The sequence below is a fragment of the Capricornis sumatraensis genome, chromosome 1 (genome assembly GCF_032405125.1).
Source record: "Capricornis sumatraensis isolate serow.1 chromosome 1, serow.2, whole genome shotgun sequence".
NCBI lineage: Eukaryota > Metazoa > Chordata > Mammalia > Artiodactyla > Bovidae > Capricornis > Capricornis sumatraensis.
The window spans coordinates 45,932,041-45,954,981 of record NC_091069.1 but is presented as its reverse complement, the minus strand read 5'-3'; the positions used below and the strand labels follow the sequence as shown (position 1 = coordinate 45,954,981).

The following is a 22,941-nucleotide window of genomic DNA, read 5'->3' as shown; positions in this document are numbered from 1 at the left end:
TCCCTTGTCTGAGCTCTTCTTGTCTGCACCCTACAGTTTAGCACTTAATCAGACACAGCTGTGCATTCCTCTCTAATTGTTTTGGGTGTGTTTGTCCTGTCTCCGGGGCAAGATTACAGCTTCCTCTGGGGCAGGGACTCACAAACTTTGGGAAAGAGCTCCTGGGAGAGGTGTGGGTGCATATAAGGGGCTTCTGAAGGAGTGAAATCACTCACATTCCTATAGCGCTTTGCCGTTTAGAAAGTTATTTAGTTAAGTTGTCTCCTCTATTCCTTACAATCGCCCTGAAGAAGAGAGAACATAAGTAGCAGAGGTGAGGCAAGCCTGGGATTCCTGATTTACAGCCAGTGCCTCATAGGGGTTCTTTTGCTGGACAAAAAAGCCCCCAGTGGAGAAGAAGGGGAGGAAGAAGGGCGGCCTCCACAGGCCTTTCTCCCTGGTAGGAATCTTGGGGAGGAGAAAGAAAGGGGGGATGTGGCCCTGGCTTTCAGGGCTCCTGTGAGGCTTCATAGAGACAACTCGGGCAGCCCCAGCTGGACCCATTGTGTTTGCTTTCATGCCCTCACCTTCCCCCACCTTCCCCTCTACCACTTTCCCACCGCCACGCCACCCCACCCTACCCCCAGCTCCTCTATGCTGCCATCAACCCACAGTGCCCTCCCCTTTCTGGGAAAGTTTCCCATCTTCTGAACTGGTCACTCCTTCTTCCTCACTCTCTTAAGACTTCAGCTCCTGGCTCCATGGTCTTTCACACCACGACCCTCACCCCAGTTCTTGCCCACAGCTTCCTGGATGGCTTCACTATCTGCCCAGAGGACGCACCCAATACCCTACCTCTCAATCTCTTGACCTTATATTCTCCAGTGACTTTCTCTACTCTTCCCCATCACATCCTGGCTTTGTCATCATGCTAAACTTCTCCACCTTCTGAACCACAAACCTAAGCATCCAAAGCTCTGACTCCATCCCCTCTCCTTCTAGCATGCCTGAGCCTTGGCTGCTTTGGTCCTTCCAGCGCATTCACTTCTGTCCTTTCTCTCTGGTCACACATCAGGTCAGCCCTACTGTTGCCAAGGTTCTCAATTCCTTGGCAAAAAGAATTTGCTCCTCTGCGCTAGCAGTTCCTTCACGTGAGCCTGCACCAGAGCAGACAGCTGAGCTCTGCTGGAGGAAATCACAGAGGAGGGCCAAACGGTGCCTTACAAGTTCAAACCACCAATCTTAGGAGGGTTACCATGCTCCCTTGCCATCCAGCGGTATCTCTGGTCACTTCAGCCCTCCCACCTTCTGCACTGACAGTGTCAAATGTTTCCTACTCTCTTCAGATCCCTCCTTGCTCTGCTCCCAACCTCCTCCCAAACTGAGAGAAAGGTATGTGGTGGAAAGATGCATCGTCATATACCGAACCTGCTGGTCCAGTTGATCTCCAGCCTCTCTGCTCCTGTTATAATAGAGGAGGCAGCCTCCTGCATGAGGTCAGCCTTTCCACTCAGACTGTTTCACCCTCGCCCATGGTCACAGGGACCACCTTCATTCATTGTCCTTTCTCTGCTGCACCTTCATCTTCTTCTCTATAAGGTCTTTCCCATCAGCATTTAAACACATTCAATTTATTCTACCCTAAAATAAACTAAAATAAACCCATTGCTGGCATAACATTCTTTCCCAGCTATTTCTATCTCTGAACCTTCACAGTCAAACCTTTAAAGATTTGCCTGTAGTTAGCCCCTTTCTCCATTTCTTCACCTCTCACTCACTTCTCAATCCACTCCAGTTTATCTCTCATCCCTTCACCCTACCAGTCATTGCTTGTAAAAGTCCCAATGACACCAAGGACACTCAATCCAGTGCATGTATTCAGGTTTCACTTCCCTTGGGTCTCTCAGCCATTTTGAGTGTTGCTGGCTACTGCCTCTTTATGACACATTCTTTCCTGGGCTCCATGGCCCCACTTCTGCAAACTCCTATTTTTTTTTCCCCTGCCTCTCCGGGTGTTCCTCCACCTCTGCCAGATAGTTTGCCTCTGGCCAGCCTTTAGACAGGGAAGCCCTGATGGCTCAGTGGTAAAGAATCCACTTACTAATGCAGGAGACGTGGGTGTGATCCCTGGGTTGGGAAGATCCCTTGGAGAAGGAAATGGCAACCCACTCCAGTATTCTTGCCTGGAAAATCCCACAGACAGAGGAGTCTGGCAGGCTACAGTCTATGGAGTTGCAAAGAGTTGGACATGACTTAACGACTGAGCATGCGCACGAGCCTTTAGATAAGGGTTTCTCAGGCTCAGTTGTAGGTCCTCTTCTGGTAGGCTCTACACATTTCCAGGATGCCATCTCACTCTTGGGACTTCACCGCCACCTCTATAACAGCCATTTCATTCCCAGCCTCTCCACAGAGAACTGGACCCTACAGCCAAGCATCTACTCACCATCTCCACTTGGACATCTTGTAGGAACCTCAAACCCACCTTGACCAAATGTGAACCTTTGGAAGGTTTTCTCAATCCTCCTTTCCCAAAGGTCCCCCAACTCAGAACATGGCACCACCACCCATCTGGTTGAAGAAGCAGAGACCTGGAACTTCTTGCTTCTTCCCTAGCTGAGCAGTTGCCACGTCTTGTGGTCTTGTCTGTTATCTACTTCTTTCTCTTTGTTCTCTGGCACAAACAGCCCTTTGCTTTATAGCAGCAGCCCCTGAACTGTTCCTCCACAGAACTTCTCCCTCTTCCCTGCTCCTTCTTCACATCTAAGTCAGAGTGATCCCACTGAAAATGGTATAGAAGGCCCTGGATGATCTGTCTACTAGTCTCTGATTACGCCTCGAGCCTCCTCCTCAACCACACCCCCTTATATAGCCTGAACCTGCCAGGAACTCTTCTCCACTCTCCTCTCCTCTTTGCCTGAGTAAATCCAGCTCACCCTTCACAGCTCAACTCAAATGTTACCTCCTTTTGGGTTCCCCAGACAAATGGTCCCTCCTCCTTGCAGTCTCTTTGACCAATATCACCATTGTAATCATACAATTGGTAGTGCATTTAATTGTTAAGTTCCTCTCTCTCCTGCTAGACTGTGAGCTCCAAAAGGGAAGACTGTCTGTGTTCTGCTAGTCACACAGTGACTAGCCCTGTGTCATGCACCTGGTAGGTGGTCAGCTCATATTTGTTAAATAAATGAATAATACATATTTACCTACTCATGATGGACCCAAGCCCCAACCCTAGGGCAGAGACTGCAGCCAAACGGGCATTTAGCATTGAGTAATTTAGCGGAAGAGTAGAATTCAGCATTGAGTAATTTCCCCCAAGACACAGTATAATAGTTACAGATACATTCCCAGCTGCGTTAATTAATGGCACTAGGGAGAGAATGTGCTTATTTTTTAAATTTCAGGGCCTGGGCAGCTTTTGGCAGCTGCAGAGGATACTGCTTAATTTCCTGTTGGTTGCCAGCTGACATTGTAGTAGCTCCTTTACTAAAACCCCTTGGCTGACAGTCCCTGGAAATACGTTTGTGACTACTAAGGGTGCATTTAAAGGGAAGGCATATGTGTAGAAACAATATAACGATCTGATGGCAGAAAAAAATCTTCAAATGTCAGTCTTGTCCCATCACAGCCTTTAAAGATCAGAAAAGCAGCATAGAGATATTTTTATCTAAACCAATAAACATGGTTGTTGTTCAGTCACTAAGTTGTGTCTGACTCTTTGTGACCACATGAACTGCAGGACACCAGGCTTCCCTATCCTTCACTATCTCCTGGAGTTTGCTCAAACTCATGTGCACTGAGTCAGTGATACCATCCAACCATTTCATTCTCTGCTGCCCTCTTCTCCTTCTGCCCTCAATCTTTCCCAGCATCAGGGTCTCTTCCAATGAGTCAGCTCTTCACATCAGATGGCCAAAGTATTGGAGCTTCAGCTTCAGCATCAGTCCTTCCAATGAATACTCAGGGCTGCTCTCCTTTAGGATTGACTGGTTTGATCTCCTTGCTGTCCAAGGGACTCTCAGGAGTCTTCTCCAGCACCACAAAAAGCATCAATTCTTCGGTGCTCAGCCTTCTTTATGGTCCACCTCTCACATCCATACATGACTACTGGAAAAACCATAGCTTTTGAGCTTTGAATATAGCCCTTTGTCTGCAAAGAGAAGTCTCTGCTTTTTAATATGCTCTCTAGGTTTGTCATAGCTTTTCTTCCAAGGAGCAAGTGTCTTTTAATTTCATGGCTGCAGTCATCATCCACAGTGATTTTGGAGCACAAGAAAATAAAACTTATCACAGTTTCCACTTTCCCCCCATCTATTTGCCATGAAGTGATGGGACCAGATGCCATAAGCTTAGTTTTTTGAATGTTAAGTTATAAGCCAGCTTTTCCCCTCTCCTCTTTCACTTTCATCAAGAGGCACTTTAGTTCCAATTCAGTTTCTGCTATTAAAGCGGTATCTGCATATCTGAGGTAGTTGATATTTCTCCCGGCAATCTTGATTCCAGCTTGTGAGTCATCCAGCCCAGCATTTCTCATGATGTACTCTGCACAGAAGTTAAATAAACAGGGTGACAATAGACAGCCTTAACATATTTCTTTCCCAGGAACACGGACTTGGAATTAAGTATTTTGACACAGAATGAAAGACACAGGCTCGTTTGTTTATTAATTTATATATTCTGTAGAGCTCTTAAAATTTTTCTAATATCTTGAATTCTTTAAAAATGTTTTATTAGTTTTCTAAATTATGAAAGTTAATATGTGTGTTAGTCCCTTAGTCATGCCTGACTCATTTCAACCCCGTGGACTGTAGTCCACCAGGCTCCTCTGTCCATGAGATTCTCCATGTAAGAAAACTAGAGTGGGTTGCCATTTCCTTCTCCAGGGGATCTTCCCAACCCAGGGATTGAACCTGGGTCTTACACGTTGAAGGCAGATTCTTTACCACCAGGGAAACCCCATGAAAGTTAATATAACTGGAAAAAAAAATTCAGAGTCAGTAAGGTTATAGAACTCATCTCCCTTCCTTCTGACACCTCAACCCCACATCTGGGGTATGTTGACAGCTCGTCTGCATGCTTCCAGATGTTTTTCTATGAATTATCAAAAGTCTGATTGTTTGGACTTTATGTCCCAGTCTTAGAAGAATCATGTGATCAACGTAAAAGGAAAAAGGACCGAAGGCTGCAAATCAAAGCTTTCCCAGATCTAACTCAGAATTCCTGTTTGTGGAGGACCGCACCCATGAGGTGAGCCTCAGTGCATCCAGCAGCAACCAGCTGCCCTTTTGCTCTGAGTTTGGATTAAAAGTAAGGCCCCACAAGTTGAGCTGGCCGAGCTCAAAGGTGCCTGAAACGACTACTTCCGCAATTCCTTCACTTTCAGGTAATTTAGCTTCCGAAGGCCTCCTGGAAAATGCACATAATTGCGGGTGTGGTGTTCTTAATTTCTTAGTCTGATTATCTAAGGGGGATTGCTTTCTTTCTGGAGAGATTAAATACTTGGGGGGAGGAGGGCGCTTTCAGGTGCGCCTCTGGACAGGCTTACCTCCCGGCGGTGTGCAAGGGGACCAGTTGCCTGTGCTGGCCCTTTCAAACCAGCGCAACCTCTCCATCCGGTCGCGCCGGGTTTATCTGGGGCCCTCAAACTTGTGTCAATAGCAACTTAGACTCACTTAAGAATACAGTGCGCTGACAAGCCGGCGGGGGCGCTGGGATAGGAGGGTGAGTCAGTGGTCCCCGGAATTCCGACGGGTGCTTGCGGTTAGCGCCAAGTCCCCATCTTGCCGGAGGGATGTGTGTCACAGTTCAGCCATTAAGGCTGCACCTAGGTGTCCGCCCTGCCCCCTGGGGCCGCGGCGCGGGTTCGAGGCACAGCGTTTGGACATCTTGTGTCTCTGGCTTCCCAAGTCTCCCATGGGACCTGGAGGAACCACCAAAACTCCTCTCCCCACGTCCTGGGCGACTTTCATAAAACCGAAGATCCGGTGCCGGTGCCAAGTAGGCGTCATTCGGGCACCTAAGAGTTAGTGGCAGGTACTGGATGGGCAGAGAGCAATTGTCAAGTCCCCTTTTGGCCTTGTTTCTCCCTACCCCCATCTTCCATAGTGGAACCCCAAGTTCAGCCCAGGCGTTTGGGCCGCCGGGGTTCGGTCTAGGACCTGTCGCGAACTGACTCCGGCCAGAAGACGCCACTGGAGTCCTCGCTCAGGCGCTTAGTTTCCCAACACCGGATGTATTACAACAGGGGCGACAACACGAGGCATTTGGGTTAGACTGGAGTAGGAAAATAGTTCTTTTGAACTGAGAGCTGCCCTTTCCCCACCGAGGGTCTAGTTCTTGGCGGGGGCGGAGGGGGAGTCTCCTTCCCCCCAGCTTAAGACTGCTTTCCAGGTGAGGGCGCCGAGGCTCCCCGGAAATCAGGAGGAACTCGGAGCTCCGGCTGATAGTGGGCGCGCACAGCTCGACAGGCTGGAGCTGAGCCGTACCCAAACTCCGGGCGCCGGGCCTCGGGCCGGGCGGGGCGGCGACGTGAGGGGCGGTGCCGGGCCTGATTGGTGCGTCGGGTGGGGGTGGGGCCAGGAGAGCTCCGCTGCGGCGGCGACGGAGCCGGGAGCCGCGGCCGGAGCCGGGAGCCAGGCGGCGGCAGAGGCGGCAACAAGTGCCGGAGCTGAGCCGAGGCTGGGGCCGAGCCGAGCAGAGGCGGAGCCACCCCGCCGCCGGGCTGCCCCATAGCGGGCGCCACGCATGGAGCGAGAGCGGCGGTGGTCGCCGGGCTGAGCCGCTCGGAGCGGCCGGGACGTGGATGCAGCCGCGATCTCCCGCCCCCGCCCCGCCGAGCAGGAGCTGCTCCCGGACAAGGTAGGGCCGGGCGGGTGTGCACGCTTCACCTCCGCAGGCCGGCCGCGCGCCCTCCTCTCTCTGTGGTCCCCGGCTTCCCCGCCTCGGGACCCTCCTCTCTCCCTCCACCATCTGCTTCCTCGAGGGTGCCGGCTTCGCACTGGCGCCCCAGCGGAGGAATCAGACTCTAGCTGTCTTCCTGCCGCATCTTGGCGTCCCGGTCCTCCCCCTCGTCCCCCCGTGTCCTGCTGCCTTCCTGGTCCTAGACGAAGAGGTTAACGAAACCCGCGGCAGCGTGTCTTTCGAGCCTCTTGCCCCATTCCACACCTCCCCTCCTGGGACTCGGGAACATCCCCCGCTCCTCTCCGCTGCACCCCAACTTCCGGGGGAGCCCTCGCCGGGGTGATGCAGGCGTTGGGAAAGCGGGGCGTCAGAGGCCCTGGCGTCCTCATCTGGGTTGCACAGGTGTTTTGGGGAGGGGGTCCCTGCTTGATCTCACGCTGCACCCCCGCACCCCACCCTCGTACTGCGCTGCCTCCCGTGCCGCATGGGGAGATCAGGTGTTCCGAGAGCCGCGAGCAGTCGTTCCCCACCCCCATCCACCCGCCACGGCCAACCTCTGGTCCCTGAAGGCTGGTTTCTGTGAAACTTAGGAGAAACCTTTCGCGTTGACCTCTACAGAAATATTCCACGCCGCCGGCGAATGATTAACCAGGCTACTTGACCGAAGTCTGGGATGAGGGGGGGCGGGGGGAAAGGGTGGGTGCTGCGGGAGCGGGTCTAGCCGGCCTCTGCGAACCACCTTGCGTGGGGGTGTGGGCGTGGAGGGGTGCGGACTCTGCGAAGGCCGCGACTGCAGGTCCTGGAGGCTGCCCCGCGACGGCAGGCGGACCCTTCCGGAGCCTGTAAAACCGAGTCACCTTAATTTCCAGGCCACGGGATTTTCCACTCAGGGCTGGGGAGCCCCAGAACCCACTTTCTCCCCATCAAGTGAGGAGGAGCGGCCGAGATACTCAGCACGAGTGTCACGACATGAAAGCACATCTCTGAAAATAATGTATATATTTTAAACCTGGACTGAAGAGGAGGCTCCTTTCCTTAAAACAGAGGGGTGGTTTATCTTTTCTCTCCTGCTCTCCAGCCATGGCCTCCTGAATCTCCCTAACTTCGCAGAACGGTAGTTTGGAACAATTCTACCAGTCTCATGCCGCTCTCTTGTTGTAGCCTTGCTGTAGATTTTCAGATTGCAAAGGCAGTTGTTGAATATGGGCTTCTACTTGTTATAACAAATCCTTCCAGTGTAATGTAGCCCCAGGAGGTAAGGGGATAGTTAAAGAGGTGGCCGATAGGGCCTGGACTGGAACTAGGAAGGCTGAGACCCAGCCCAGCTCAGCCCTGAGGTCTCATGGTTTCTCCCTGTGGATCTGACGGCTGACCAGGAGGGAGGGTAGGGCCGTCACTTCTTCCCTCAGTTCTAGTTCCCTCTTCTGTTTCCTTTGAATTGCAGGCAAATTCTTCACCGTCTGAGCCACCAGGGAAGCCACCTTCTTTTGAATAGAAGTTATTAATAAGCTTGGTGGAATTTGGGAGAGTGTCACACAGAGTCCCAGGGCTCTTAAACCAGATTAGATTTTAAGACCAGGGAAGAGGCCCACACAATTTAGCAACTAAACAACAACAGGATGATGTTTGCCAGACTCCTCGCTCTACATCATGGGGGGTTGTGTGTGTTCTCAGTTGCTCAGTGTTGTCTGATTCTTTGTGAGAGTCAATGGAAGCCATGGACTGCATGTAGCCCACCAGGCTCCTCTGTCCATGGGATTATCCCAGCAAGAATACTGGATTGGGTTGCCATTTCCTCCTTCAAGTGATCCTCCCAACCCAGGGATCCAACCTATGTCTCCTGTGGCTTCTGCATTGGCAGGCGGATTCTTTTATCACTGAGCCACTTGGGAAGCCCATCATGGGGGGGTTAAGAAATGCTTAGTAAGTGGTGGTCATTGTATAATCAGTACAGAAGTTTCTCCAGGCGCCAACTTCCTCTTAACAAAAACAGTAACCATTTAGATTTGTTGGAGACTGAAATCAGCCAAATTTGGCAGATGGCAAATAGTTTTTGAAATCCAGGGAATGAGGTAATCTTTTGAGGAAAATAAGCATAATACGCTTGTAAAAGTTAAAAATTTTTTTCTGGGTTTCTGATGGGAGAGTTGAGTGTACATAGGTGGCTTGTAATTTTGAAGATTTCCTTGTTTTTTGCTTTTTAAAGCCCACAGTTTAGATTTCTTTGAGATGCTAAAGGTTTGCTAAAAATAAAGTGAAACTGATAATTCATGGTTGATTTTTCATTGTACAATTTACTCAGATGTGTGGCTATTTTTTTTTTAAGGTTACACTAGGAAATGAATGAGAATCCAAAAAAGTTAATAATCATTTTGCTTTATCTTACCTGATGCATTGTTGGTATAAAACTAAGATGTTCTGGGTAGAAGTGTGTGGCACTTTTTCAGCTGATGCAGGGTTAAGTGAAAAGGTGAATCCTTTGTTTCACAAACTTGGAAACTGTAGGAGAGGAAAATTTTTTTTCCCTTCTAAGTTCTTTGGCTGATCTAATAATTAAATTGATCTCGGACAGATTAATCGGAGAAAAACATTTCTATGTACGGGGATTAAAAACATGGGACCCAAAGAAGTGACCACAGCAGGCAGCTTTCATACCTTTTCAATAAGGAAACAAATTTGTGAAGAATTGACAAAACAAAGGGGTTTGGGTTTAGGGTAACTAATCAGCAAAGGAGTAACAAGGTTTGTTTGTGCAACCTTCTCAGCCCTGAATTCCCTATCTCTGGTGATAAAGATGCCTTCTACCCTCCTGGTGCAGGGAGGGGACCTTCTTATGGAAGATTGATCTGCTTTCAGGGGAACAGAGGGAATCGGTATGTCCTTACACTGGCTGTTCTCTCAAGTAACTTTAATTCAAAATAATCATTGTGTCACACTGACATATTTAAGGGTGGCATATTCTGTTCCCCTTCAAAACTTCAAAGTTTTAATGTTTTCTGACAATGCTGGTTTTTTTTTTTGGTTTTTCCCCCCAACCGTAATTTCAGTTCAGTCGCTCAGTCGTGTCTGACTCTTTGGGACCCCATGAACTGCATAATTTAGGAATGCTGAACCAGGGCTGCGAATGTATTTAAGGCACACCCTGTTCATAACATACTGGGTCAGTGCTTTTCATTCAATATAGGTGGCCTGTTGGCTGTGCCTAGTCGCTCAGTTTACAACTCTCTGCGACCCCATGAACTGCAGCCCACCAGACTCCTCTGTCCTAGGAATTCTCCAGGTAGAATACTGGAGTGGGTTGCCTTGCCCTCTTCCAGGGTATCCTCCCAACTCAGGCATAAGACTCAGCCTTAATTGGCCATATTTGACTCTACTTAGGTTTTCTTTTCTTTTTTAACAGTTTTATTAGGCAGGTTCTTAAAGACTTGAAAAATTAATACATGCAAATGGTTACTTTTAGAAATGTTGCAGTTCTTGCATCTGGGATAATATTGGGTTATGTAATCTTGCAGCATGCCCAACAGTGATGCATGAGTTACCAATGTTGAAAAATTCTCATAAAGTCCTTTTGGTCTTATTTATAAATACTCAGGAGGAATTAAAATCATTTCAGTCAATTGCCTGGCCTTTTTGGTGTGTACAGGTTCTTAAAACATGAATTAAGATGGGATCTGAATTTGAAGGTTGAGTTTCCTGGCTTGCATAATCCATGGCACCTAGTAAAAACATACACCCAACACGTGTGGAGTCAGCTGTCCCTCCCCACTTCCCCCGAGATGGGATAACTGTAACTAGACGCTTGCCAAACTGTCTCCAAATTGTGTGTGAGTAAATTCCTCTCTCAGGAGAGGCAATTACCTCTTGACTAAAGAGGAACATGGATGTGTGGGGTAAGGCTTGGAGCAAATTGATGTAACAGTTTCATCATCACCAGCTGATGATGAGACTTTGCTAGTCTGAACAAAGCTTTGGTGGGAAGAACTTGTTACTTGATGGAGAGTTTATTAATCAGACATATGCGGCACAATGACTTTACTGCTGGGAAAAGTGGTTTGAGTTTTCTGTTACAACTTGCATTGAGATTTTACACTCACTGCCTTAATGCCCCTACTGTGAGTTTTATGCTCTTTGCCCACCAACTTTGTCTTCTTGCCTTGTCTTAGTTTTTGTAACAAAATCCAAACTTCTCTTGGGAGTCAGCACTGTTGATAAAGTTACAACATATGTCTTGAAATATTTTGTGTAGTTTTATTTAGGTACTTCCATGGTAGGAGGCCGTCTATGGTGTCGCACAGAGTTGGACACGACTGAAGACTGAAGCGACTTAGCAGCAGCAGCAGCAGCAGCATAGATAACTCTAAGGATTTTGTTACAAATTACCTTCTCTGCATCTATGAACATTCCTTTAGAGCAAGGTTTAAAATTATTTTCATTCTGATGTGGCTACAGAGGGGAAATTCCCAGTAGTAAGAAAATTGATACTTTCTACTTTTCATTATGTAACATTTAAAAATAGATTTATTGTTCTAATGCCTCCACTCTGGTGGAATTAGGATGTACTTCATTTACCAAAATGTTTTGAAAAACTGACTGTCCAAGGGAGTCAATTCTAGAGTGTGGTCAGTTCTGTCAAGTGGTTGTGTGATATTTAGTGGTTAAAGAGCATGAACTTGGAGGTAGTGGTGATGTTTAGTTGCTAAGTCATGTGCAACTTTCTGGGACCCCATGGACTGTAGCCCTCCAGGCTCCTCTGTCCATGGGATTTCCCAGACAAGAATACTGGAATGGATTGCCATTTCTGTCTCCAGGGGATCTTCCCCACTCAGGGATTGAACCCGTGTCTCCTGCATTGACAGATGGATTCTTTACTGCTGAGCTACCTGGGAAACCCTTAAAGTATGTAAAGTGCTCTAATATTAAGTGTGCAGCTCATATGTGTCCACTGCTAAATCAAGAAAATTATTTCAGTACCCCAGAAGGTCCCTGTGCCACTTTCTAGTCAGTCTCCAGCCCCTAGAGGCAACCATTATTCTGACTTACATCATCTTAGATGTGATACATATCATCATATGTTGGTTTTGCCTGTTCTTAAACTCCACTTAAGTGGCATTTCCAGGCTGACACTGTGTAGTCTTGTGAGACAGACCTGGATTTGAGTTTCATTTTTGCCACTTACTCTGATGTGATTACTGTGTGATAATTACTCTAAGCCTCAGTTTCCTCATTAGAGAAATAGGGGAGATTACCTCAGATTTGCTAAGAAAATTATTTTGATGATACACTTAAAATACCTAGCACTGTGCCTGACATACAGTTTCCTTTGTCCTCCTTTTATTTCTTTAAAAAGACGGTAACTAAAGCAACTATATCTTCTGTATTTTAATATACTGTTTCACTAAATAAAAGCTGTGTAAGTCTTCTATTGAAAGTTAGAAGCCAGATCTTTGTTGAGTCAACACATTGGTGGTGTAGCATTCAGCTTAAATGGGACCTATTATTTGTTAATAGTTGATCACCTATCATTTTTGATATTTCCTTTGTAAGTCATAAAATAAGTCTTTGAAATGTCCCTTTTAGAGCTGATTAGTCACCTGTGTGATGTGAGCTAAGATGCAGTGATGACAGCTGGTTCACACATGTCTGTGAAACCCGTGTAAAAGTTTGATTTAGATAAGAGACATCATTTAGTGCCCGGGGTATCCAGAACAATATTTTACTGCCTTATGTTTTGTAAAATAATTATTTCAGAGTGAAAGCACAGGGCCAGTTGTTAATTGCATGCTTCAGACAACCCATTTAAAACAGTTTCAAGTTTTATAGTCTTCCTTTATGAATGATATTGTATATTCAATGGTCTCATGTTGCCAGTGTTTGTGCTTTTTTTAAAAAAAAAAAAAATATATATATATACTTTGTATTTTTGGAACCATTTTTTTAAGTGTATCTTGATGGTACTATGGCATTCTTTCTAAAAGACTTTTTTTGTTATGTTTATTTAGGGAAACAATCAAGATCAAGTGAAGAGAATGAAGTTAATTCCATCTCTTAATACTGTTAATTGCTGTTAATTGGTTGAGATCCTTCTAGGTGCTTTTTTTCTACATCTGTATACTTGCAGAATGAGACTAGGAAAAGCCCGTTGCCAGTGCTTTAGTCAAATATAAAGCAGGTGCTTGGCTGAGAGGACAGAAGGTTTTGAAGGCTTGGATTCAGATCCATCCTCACTCTGGCCCTACTTGTGTCTGGACCATGCAGTCCCCAGAGGCTCCATCATGGAGACCCCTGGTCTCCAGATTACAGTGGCCAAAGGGGAAAACCTGTCCTTGGACAGTCCCACCACGTACCACCCACGATCTCAAGATAATTTATAACAAAAGGGTCACTTCGTTCACTTAGCCAGCATGCAGTGAGCAGTTAGTGGATGCCTAGCACGGTGCTTGGCTCCTTGTATATTCCTCAATGGGCCAGGCACAATGCTTGCCATCAAGGAGTTAGCAATCTGGTTGGAACTCTAACCAGAAACTGTTGAAGGAGCACTCTGACAGAGAGAGGTGCAAGAAGAGTGCAGAGTTGGGGGCAGCCAAGAAAGGCTCCGAAGGAAGTTGAGTTGGGGCTTAGCCTTGATGGATGGATAAATAACTTAGGGGCAGAGAAAGGAGGGCAGAGGCGGTGGGGATCGCAGGCTTGTGGCCCTTTTTCAGGGAAGTAGCGGGTGATCCCGTGGGTTTGGAGGTCAGGGTCCTTTAGGGAGAGGTCATAGGACACCATGCAGCCTTGATGACAGTATGAAGAAGCGGTGCCTGGTCAGGGAGGTTGTGGGGAGCCATGGAAAGTCCTTGCAGAGAGGACACGAGGACATGTCATGGTAAGGCGTGCGTTTATCAGGAAGATGAGCTTGAGCCAGAGAGGTGGGTATGAGGGAGTTGTGACTGTGGGCCCAGGTCATTTCATGGTCTCCTAATGGGGCTCCCTGCTTCCCGTTTGCCCCACAACAGTCTATTTTCAGGAAGAAGCTGGGGGCATCTTTAAAAACGGAAACTGTATTACATAACTTTTACTTGGAACCCTCCGGTGGCCCCAAGTCTCCCTCAGAGTAAAGCCAACACTCTGCCACCTGTTGGGCCCTTGGTTCAGTTCACCTCCTCTTCTAGTGTTGCAGCTGGAAGTCAGTTGAAACCGTTTCTTTGACTTGCTTTCCGTTGCTTTTGTTATTGTAATCATACATGATGGCCTGTCTCAGAGAAACCTGCCCCTCTGCCTGACTGTTAAGTTAAAGTGCCTTTGTTCAGAATCCTGTCCGCCTGGAGATGGCGGGAGGAAAGAAATTAACACATCCCCCTGTCGGAGGCTTGCCATTCTAGAAGATGTTTGCCTTTCTACTTTGTTTCCTCTCCTCCCTCCCCCCATCTCGGATGCATAAAAGAACCTGGCATCCAAACCTGACAAGATGGTTATTTGAGACTTTAGTCTGCCATCTTGATCAGCCGGCTCTCGGAATAAAGTTGTGTTCCTTGGCCCAACACCTCGTCTCTTGGATTTATTGGCCTGTGTGGTGGCGAGGAGAACAAGCTTGGACCTGGTGACATTAGCTCTCCCCCAACTTAAGTCTCTGCAGCCATGCTGGCCTTCGGGCTCTCGTGTCTCTGGCCTTTATATCGGCTGTCCCCTCTTCTTGGAATTGCCTCCCCTTGCTCCTACCCCGCAACCTACTCTCTGAAAAGAGAGGCTATCTCTAACCCTTTCCTTCCTTTCCCCCGTACTGTGCCTTCTATTTCGTCTAAGCACTATCAACCTTGTGATAATCAGCCACATAACTTCATTCTTCTTGGTCTGTTTGAAACATTGCTTGGTTTAACTAGGTGCTTGATATATGTTGAATTAGGTCACTTCATCAGTCTTGCTGCGGGAAGACTGAGGGCCCAAACCAGGTCAGGGATGGTACAGTATTAAAGTATGTGTGTGTGTGTGTGTGTGTGAGATTTATTTGAAAGTGAGAGAGAAAAAGATTCTCATAGTGGATGGCTGGAGATCTGGAAGGCAGGTGTGAAGGAAGTGGGCTCCACACCCGAGTACATCTGGACGTTTCTTAGCGGGACACTGGAGGCTGTAGTGTGTGGCAGAGGGCCTGGAGGACAGGAGTGTAAGGTGAAGAAGACCAGCGTAGGCCTGAGCCCAGAACTGTGGAGAGGGCCCACTTGGGGCGATGGGGCCAGGATCAGAGGCTGCCAAGATGCTCAAGAACCAGTAGAGAATTGGGGATAGGAGATGGTCTTGAACTTGTGGTGGGGTAGGAGTGGTGGCCAGCAGTGTTAGGTGCTCTGGGAAGTCAGGAGAGGCTGTGGACTCTGAAGTTTCTAGAGGGTGAAGGGGATGGGAACGTCGAGGCACACCAAAGGGGTGTGGTGAGGCAGAGAACCTTTTCTGGAAGTTGATGGAGAAGGGAAAGCGCAGCCTGTGCCTGGAGCCACTGGAGAGGGAGCACGTTGAGGTGGGGGATGAAGTGGAGATTGTCGCTGATACAGGAGCCAGGCAGCAGCAAGGGCTGTCGCAGGGGAGGGCCGTCTTGTGGGGGCTGGGGAGTGACTTACTGAAAAGGGAGACTGGTCCATGTGGAGAACAAGAAGTAGGTCTTGGTCCCTGAGCTGATATTAAGTATCTTTGTATCCATGGCAACCCACTTAGCTTGTTCCCTCCTCATCCCCACCTCCTGCATAATAAGAGAAAACCTGCGCAGCCAGGCTTATGTGTGGATTGTTTGAATGCTATGCAGCCACCAATATGAAAGTGTTAACACTCCAGTAAGGTTATTTCCATGGACCATAAACTTGCTAAGGCTTATAATTTGTGCTTCAGAATTCTGTTGTTTATTTTCTTTGAAAAGCACTTAACATCCAAATGCTTCTTAAAGTGCTTCTTGTTTTTTTGAATCCTGATCAGGAAGTAACACAGTTGTTTTTTAAAAAAGGCAAAACGAAAACCAGCTTCATGTCTGGGTGTAGATTGTTCAGTGGGAAGCCTGGTGTTGTTTTCAGGATCAAGTCTGTGTACCTAACAATGAAAGGGTCAAAGTGGGTTTGTTACAAATACCATCCTCTCTCTATTATTTAACATTTGGAACTAATAACATGTATTTTACATTTTTTATTTTATGGCTAAATTTGATGCCTGTTTATAAGGAACTTAATGTAGGTTTTATTCTTTAAAGTAAATGAGATGCATCCCTTTTATTTTTCTTCTCCCTTCATGACATAAGGAGTTATTTTTCTTCAAATGAAGTTAAAATATCTCTCATGAATACTCCTATTTTTAACTGATTGCTTCTCTCTTTTGAATTTTTTCAAGGTTCTGATGGATCCTCTTTAAAAAAAAAAAAAAGCCTCTTTATAATAGAAACTTTTAAATAGGTGCAGATACAGAGAGTGACATAATGAAGCTCCAGGGAGCCATCACTGGTTTCAGCAAGATGGTCTCCCCTTTTTGGTCCCTGCCCCATAGGCGACTGAGATGCTGTGTGGGCACCACTGAGAGAGAGAGGGCAAGCTCCTGTGGCCCTCCAGGTGTGGGTGTGGGAGTCACTGGTGTCGGGATGGTGGAATTGGGAGTCATCGGTGTGGGGATGGTGGACATTCTGGGAGTGACTGGACACCTCGAGAGAGAAAGGAGTGAGGACAGGGTGCATATGGCACTGAGAAATGCCTGGATTGCTGTGTCCAAGATGTTTTCAAGGACGTGGTGGTAATCTATGGTATATGAAGGTGACATTCACAGAGACACTTAAAATTAGGTGATTAGGTGATTTAAGAAAACAAACTTATGGTTCCCAAGGGGTAAGGGGGTGGAGGGATAAACTGAGAGATCAGGATTGACATATACACACTGTGTGTGTGTGTAGTCGCTCAGTCGTGTCCGACTCTTGGCGACCCCACGGACCGTAGCCCACCAGGCTCCTCTGTCCGTGGAATTCTCCAGGCAAGAATACTGGAGTGGGTTGCCATGCCCTTCTCCAGAGGATCTTCCTGACCCAGGGATTGAACCCTCATCTCCTGCATCACAGGCAGATTCTTTACCATTTGAGCTACAGGGAAATAATATACACACTACTAGAAGGAAATGGCAACCCAGTCCAGTGTTCTTGCCTGGAGAATCCTAGGGACGGGGGAGCCTGGTGGGCTGCCGTCTATGGGGTCGCATAGAGTTGGACACGACTGAAGCGACTTAGCAACAGCAGCAGCAGATACAAAACAGATGGGCCTACTGTGTATAGCGCAGGAAGCTCTATTTGATACTCTGTGATGACCTATAGGGGAAAGGAATATAAGAAAAGACTGGATATATGCATACCTGATTCTCCTTACTGTATACCTGAAACTAACACAACATTGTAAATCAACTATATTCCAGTAAAAATACAATAAAACTGAGTGATTTAAACTGCTTGGTTAAAGAGGCCCAATTTCTGAGCTGCTCAGCAGCGTGCTCATATACTGAGCAAACAACATGTTCTCTTTTATTTTGGCAACACAAATTTTTCTTGGCAGGTGGCCAGAGAAAGCGATGTTACTATTTCATCCCTTCTTTAAATATGTACACATTAAGTCTTGGTTGAACAGTTTTTCCTTTAATAGAACATTTGGACAAAAGGCCAAAATGTCACTGTTTTGAGGATGTATATTTTAAATCCGTATGATTTATTTTGATATTTAAAAAACCTAAAAACAGTCCTCAGGCACCTGTTAGTAACTTGTTGACAATTAACCAACATTTGAGAAACGGAGAAGAGGCAGGAAAGAAATCTGGGAGATGGAGGCTGGAAGAGAGGGGAACCACTGTGCTTGTTTGGTATCCTGTCCTGAAGTTGCCACCCGAGGGCCACTTATCACTAGAAAGGTTGTCTTCTGGGACGAGACTGCCCCTGACTCAGAAGTGGAATCCCAGGGGGCTTGCATTTTAATTGGATGTGCTGTGTGCAAGTGGCAGAGCCTGGCACTCACCATTTGGGGTGCTTTGACCTCACAGTTACAGCCTGTAGGTTGGGGAGCCTCTTGTTCATGCCTCCCTCAGGGTTGAGGAGAATGGCTCTCAGCTTACCTGGCACTGTTCAGGTTGGGACATGTTGTTGGAGGTGGGGTGGTTCTGGACAACTAGCTCTTGGTACTCCGTTTGAGGGGCTTCAGTTTTGGGGAATCCCAAATGCTAGAAGGAGAGTAGATTAAATACAGTGCACTGGGGGAACTGAGCCTGTCCTCATGGAAGAGGAGGTGGGATTTGAACCTGTACTTTTAAGCTTGGGGGAAGGATTGAGAAGTAAGAGAATGGATGTTTCCGGCTGGGAGAAGCCAGCATGAGCTGTGGTGTGGATGAGGACCACAATTGTTTTTAAGGGGTGCTGTGTCCCAGGAGCTTTTGAGGATGGCATGCTTGGTTCTCGGATGGGGTCTTTGTGAGAGTGCTTAAGGAAGAAGGGCTGTGTCACGCTCCTCCGTCCTGGCTGTGCCAACCCTGCAGCTCCGTGCCTGAATTCAAGTTTGGCAGTAGCTTAGATGGACTTGCAGGCTGGGAGCAGCCCATCTGGGGTCCCTGTTCATGCCCCCTCCCTCTACTCTCTATCTTGGGAACCTTGAATAAGTTTCTGGAAGCAGATCATTTATCTGTAAAATAAGGATACCTCAGTAACCGTTGTATATCCCCTTGGGTCTTTGGCATACATCCAGGCACATGGACCAGTGTTGCTGAGTCCAAACTTGTACTGTTCACTACATGACAGGGCAGTCAATTGAGAGACAAGATGCTGAGGCAAGGGGTAGTGACTTTATATGGAAAGTCAGCAGATAGAGAAGATGGTGGGCTAGTGTCCCAGAGAATCATCTTACCCAAGTTAGAATTTGGGCTTCTTTCATAGTAAAAGGGAAGAGGATGTGGTAGGTTATTGCAGACTTCATGGTGTCAGAATCCTTTGTTCGTGCAGCTGTCCACATAGGTGTCTTGAAGTTCATGATGCTTTTGCAAACCTTCAGCAAGACAAATGTATTCTCTGTTCTGCAACTTTTTATCTTTGTATGATTAGGAAGTGTTATGCCTTTAAGGGTTAGAGCTTTGAGAATAGGCTATCCTGTATATTTCAGGCTATAGGCAACATTCTTTTTGTTGTGGTTTAGTTGCAAAGTTGTGTCTTACTCTTGGGCCTTGGGCACACTTCCAGGCAAATGGACCAGTGTTACTGAGTTCAAGCTTGTACTGTTCACTACATGGCAATCACAATTCTGAGTGATTCAGGCAGTTATCTCAAAGCTGCTTCTTTAAGAGACTCCAAATGTTTAAGCAGGGAGTCCTGGAGCCTGAAGCATGGTACTTTATGCTCATTGGTGTCCCCTTCATTGTGCCCAAGGGGAAATACTCTTTAAGGAAATTTGTCACTGGGAAAGCTTCATACAAATAGCCAAGAAATTGAGACTTCCCAAGGCAATTTATTAAATTACTGAAGTTAAACACAGTGAATGTCACTAGTATTAATGCAGTCCCAACTTGAAATATGTTCAAACAATATTTATTTGGGGAGATTATATTTTTATTTTGGAAATAAATGTAAACAGATGTAAACTTTGGTTTTGCAAGAGTTGATGGAGATGCTTTCAAACCCTACAATTCATGGGGGCAAGAATTACCAAATTTAATAGAATTGGGAAGGGCATTGGTTGATTTGAAAGTTTGTAGAGTACCTTTTGCCTGGGGGAGAGCATGGCAACCCACTCCAGTATTCTTGTCTGGAGCATCCCAGTGGACCAAAGAGCCTGGCTGGCTGCAGTCTATGGGGCTGCAAAAAGTCAGACACGACTGAGCGACTCAGCACAGCACAGCACAGAGTACCTTTTGGAAGTGATATAGGTGAATCGCTGTGATGGTGGTAGATTGAATTTGGCTGCTCAAATGCTTAACATTAAAGTGATTGTCTTAAAAATCTAAAAGTTTTACTTTATGGTCATTTACTGCTGTCCGTGAAATTAAGTGGTGAGGAATGATATGACTTTGAAAGTCAGTCCAGAAACTTTGAGGAGAGTCAGTTTTTGATTTTGTTAAATTAGTCTTTGAGTTGTTCATGCATTTTACTACGTAAAATGACAATGATCTCTTTTCAGTGATAGGTGAAAATATTCTTTCTCAGTTGATTTCATCAGCTTTTCTCTATACATACCTGTAGACAGGAGCCCACATAGCAAGCACCAGATTCTCTCCCCTACCCCATCTCTGTCCACCTGGATCACCAGGCCATGGCTGACAGCTTGCTTGTTTCCAGAAGCACTTACACAAGGTCAGATTGATAACTTAGTTTATATACCTTATATTAAATAATGATAACTTAGTTTCCAGTCCAGTATTTTTATTAATTTTTATTAATTACCTTTTCCCCATCTTCCATCCCTTGGACCTGTGTTTGTTTACAGATTTGTTTAATCATATGAGACAAATGTTTCCTGAGACTTTTTAAAAAATTAAAAACAATTTAAAAATTATTATTCATTTACTTTTGACTACATTGGGTCTTTGTTGCTATGTGTGGCCTTCCTGTAGCTGGGGTGAGCCGGGGCTACTCTCTAGCTGCGTGCACGGGCTTCTCATTGCGGTGGCTTCTCTTGTTGCAGAGCACAAACTCCAGGGCTCGCAGGCTCAGTAATTGTGGCACTTGGGCTTAGTTGCCCCGTGGCACGTGGAATCTTCCTGAACTAGGGATCGAACCCATGTCCCCTGCCTTGGCAGGTGGATTCCTAATGGCTGGCCCTCCAGGGAAGTCCTCCTGGGATTTTTAGGTGATGTCTTGTGTCGAGATGACACCCAGTGATGTTGTCCTCGTGGACGAGGCACGGAGGGGAAACCCCAGGATGATAGTTGTGAAGAAAAGTGGCCTGGCCTGACACGCAGACAGTCAGGGGCCAGGGAGGGTTTCTGGGGGACCTGGAGATACGGGGCCTGTGTGTGAAATGACTCAGCAATGCTTTGTGTGGAGCAAAAGAGGAAAATGGTGAAAGAATAAAGCTTTTATTTAGTCCTTGTTCCTTTACTGCCCCTCCTGGTCATGTCCTTCTGGTCCTCAAGTTTTACTGTCGTCAGCCAGACACTAGACAGAAATGGAATGGCCCAGCTCCTGCTCTTAGTGCCCTGTAAGGTGTGTCAGACTCCTTCCCCACGAGGTGTGATAAGTCAAATAAAGGTGTATTTAGTGTGAAGACGCAAAGAAGAAGTAAGAAAACCACAGGCGGAGGGCGGGGGAGGCGGAGGGCGGGGGAGGCGGGGGTGTGGGGTGTGGGGGTGTTTCTGTTCAGGGAAGGCACCGCAGGAGGTGGTGCTGGCCATGTTTTTTATGTTGATAGCCCAGAATCAAAGCGGTGAGAAGACGACTTTGTCAGTGATGGTGATTCTCAGTGCTGGCCTCCTCCCTGTGCTGACCTCGGGCGAGGCTCTGTGCCTTCCGGTGCCTTGGTTTCCTCTTCTCTGCAGGAGAAGGTTGGAGTCCCTGAGGTCTAAGGCCCTGGGAAAGAAATCCTTATAGCTTCTGTGGGCAACAAACTCAGGATAGGGTCTGTGCGGAATGCATGTGCATGTTCTGGAGAGAGGGTGCAGTTTGTGGCCAACATTACTCTTCCATCACCTTTTTTTTTTTTTTTTTTTTTTTTTATGCAGACTAGTGTCCGTTCCTCACAGAGCCTGGGGAGCTGGGCTGCTGGCCGGCTGGGAGCTCACCTCTGGCAGGTGGCGGATGGGAGGACCAGGCTGGAATCCCTGCTGTTTCTGGCTGTGGTGCCAGAGTGAAGGGAAGGGTGAGGAAAGGCAGAATTTTCTCTTTGTAAAAGCTCTTGACAAAAGGGTTTGCCCAACAGGTTTATTAGACTAGGCTGGTGCAAACGCTGCCAGTCTCTCATTCCTCAATGTGGATTAACACCTGCCGTGGAAGCGGCAGGGACTCCACCCTCAGCAGGGGCGGTGCCCGCCCGAGCGGACCAGGATCTCTGGGCACCTTCAACTAGGGACCGGCTCCCAGCAGGAGATTTTGTCTACATTATTCCTTTCTCATGCTTCTCAAGAAACTCGACTGCCTCGCTTTCTTTGGAACTACCCGCATGTTCCCGGGTATCCACAAATGCAGTGACTTCACTTCCTAAGTCTTTTTTTTTTTTTTAATTGCAGCTTTATTTGAGGATTCTTGAAATCTTCTGAGCAACAAGGTTGTATGGTAGAAGGAGTAAGAGTTTCGACTCGGGGTCAGGGTCCAAGGTCCAAGTCCTGGCTCTACTCAGATTAGCTTTGTAACCTCAGGCTAATGGTTTCATATTTTTGAGCTTGTGACGGTTAGTTGAGAAAATCCTGATGTAAAAAATGGGCAAAGGGTGTGAGGAGTGGGAAGTCAGGAGGGAAGTACAGTTAAAACATGGCAGAGGTTGTTTTTGTGTGAAGATTTAAAAGAAGGACAAGGTCCACAGTCAGTGTGGAGATCTCTGTACTCTCTGGTGTTGTACAGTCTGGCTTTCTTTTTTGATGAGGAAGGACATGGAATAACTTGATTGTTCTCTTTGTAATTTTTTTTCAAAGGAAATAATAAGACAGTGTACAAAGACACACAAATGAGGTTGTTCATCAGATTTTTTTTTTTCTCCCAATTATAGGGAAAGTCCGGAGAAGGCAATGGCACCCCACTCCAGTACTCTTGCCTGGACAATCCCATGGACGGAGGAGCCTGGTAGGCTGCAGTCCATGGGGTCGCTAAGAGTCGGACACGACTGAGTGACTTCACTTTCACTTTCACTTTTCACTTTCATGCATTGGAGAAGGAAATGGCAACCCATTCCAGTGTTCTTGCCTGGAGAATCCCAGGGACGGGGGAGACTGGCGGGCTGCCGTCTATGGGGTCGCACAGAGTCGGGGACACGACTGAAGCAACTTAGCAGCAGCAGCAGCAGCAGGGAAAGTCAGAAACAACTCATGGGTTAGTGATTGGGTAGTAGTAGTGTTACTTGCTCAGTTGTGTCTGACTTCGCAATCCCATGGTCTGTAGCCTGCCAGGCTCCTTTG

At 47.1% G+C, this 22,941-nt stretch overlaps 1 protein-coding gene across 1 annotated transcript in view; it reads left to right on the top strand.

Moving 5' to 3' along the window:
• The first annotated feature begins 6,756 nt into the window (after window positions 1–6,756).
• Window positions 6,757–22,941, top strand: part of B3GNT2 (UDP-GlcNAc:betaGal beta-1,3-N-acetylglucosaminyltransferase 2) — a 31,702-nt gene continuing 15,517 nt past the window's right edge. Inside the window, exon 1 of the mRNA XM_068975737.1 lies at window positions 6,757–6,840. The gene's annotated coding sequence lies outside the window, so the exon portion shown is untranslated. The remainder of the gene's footprint in view (window positions 6,841–22,941) is intronic.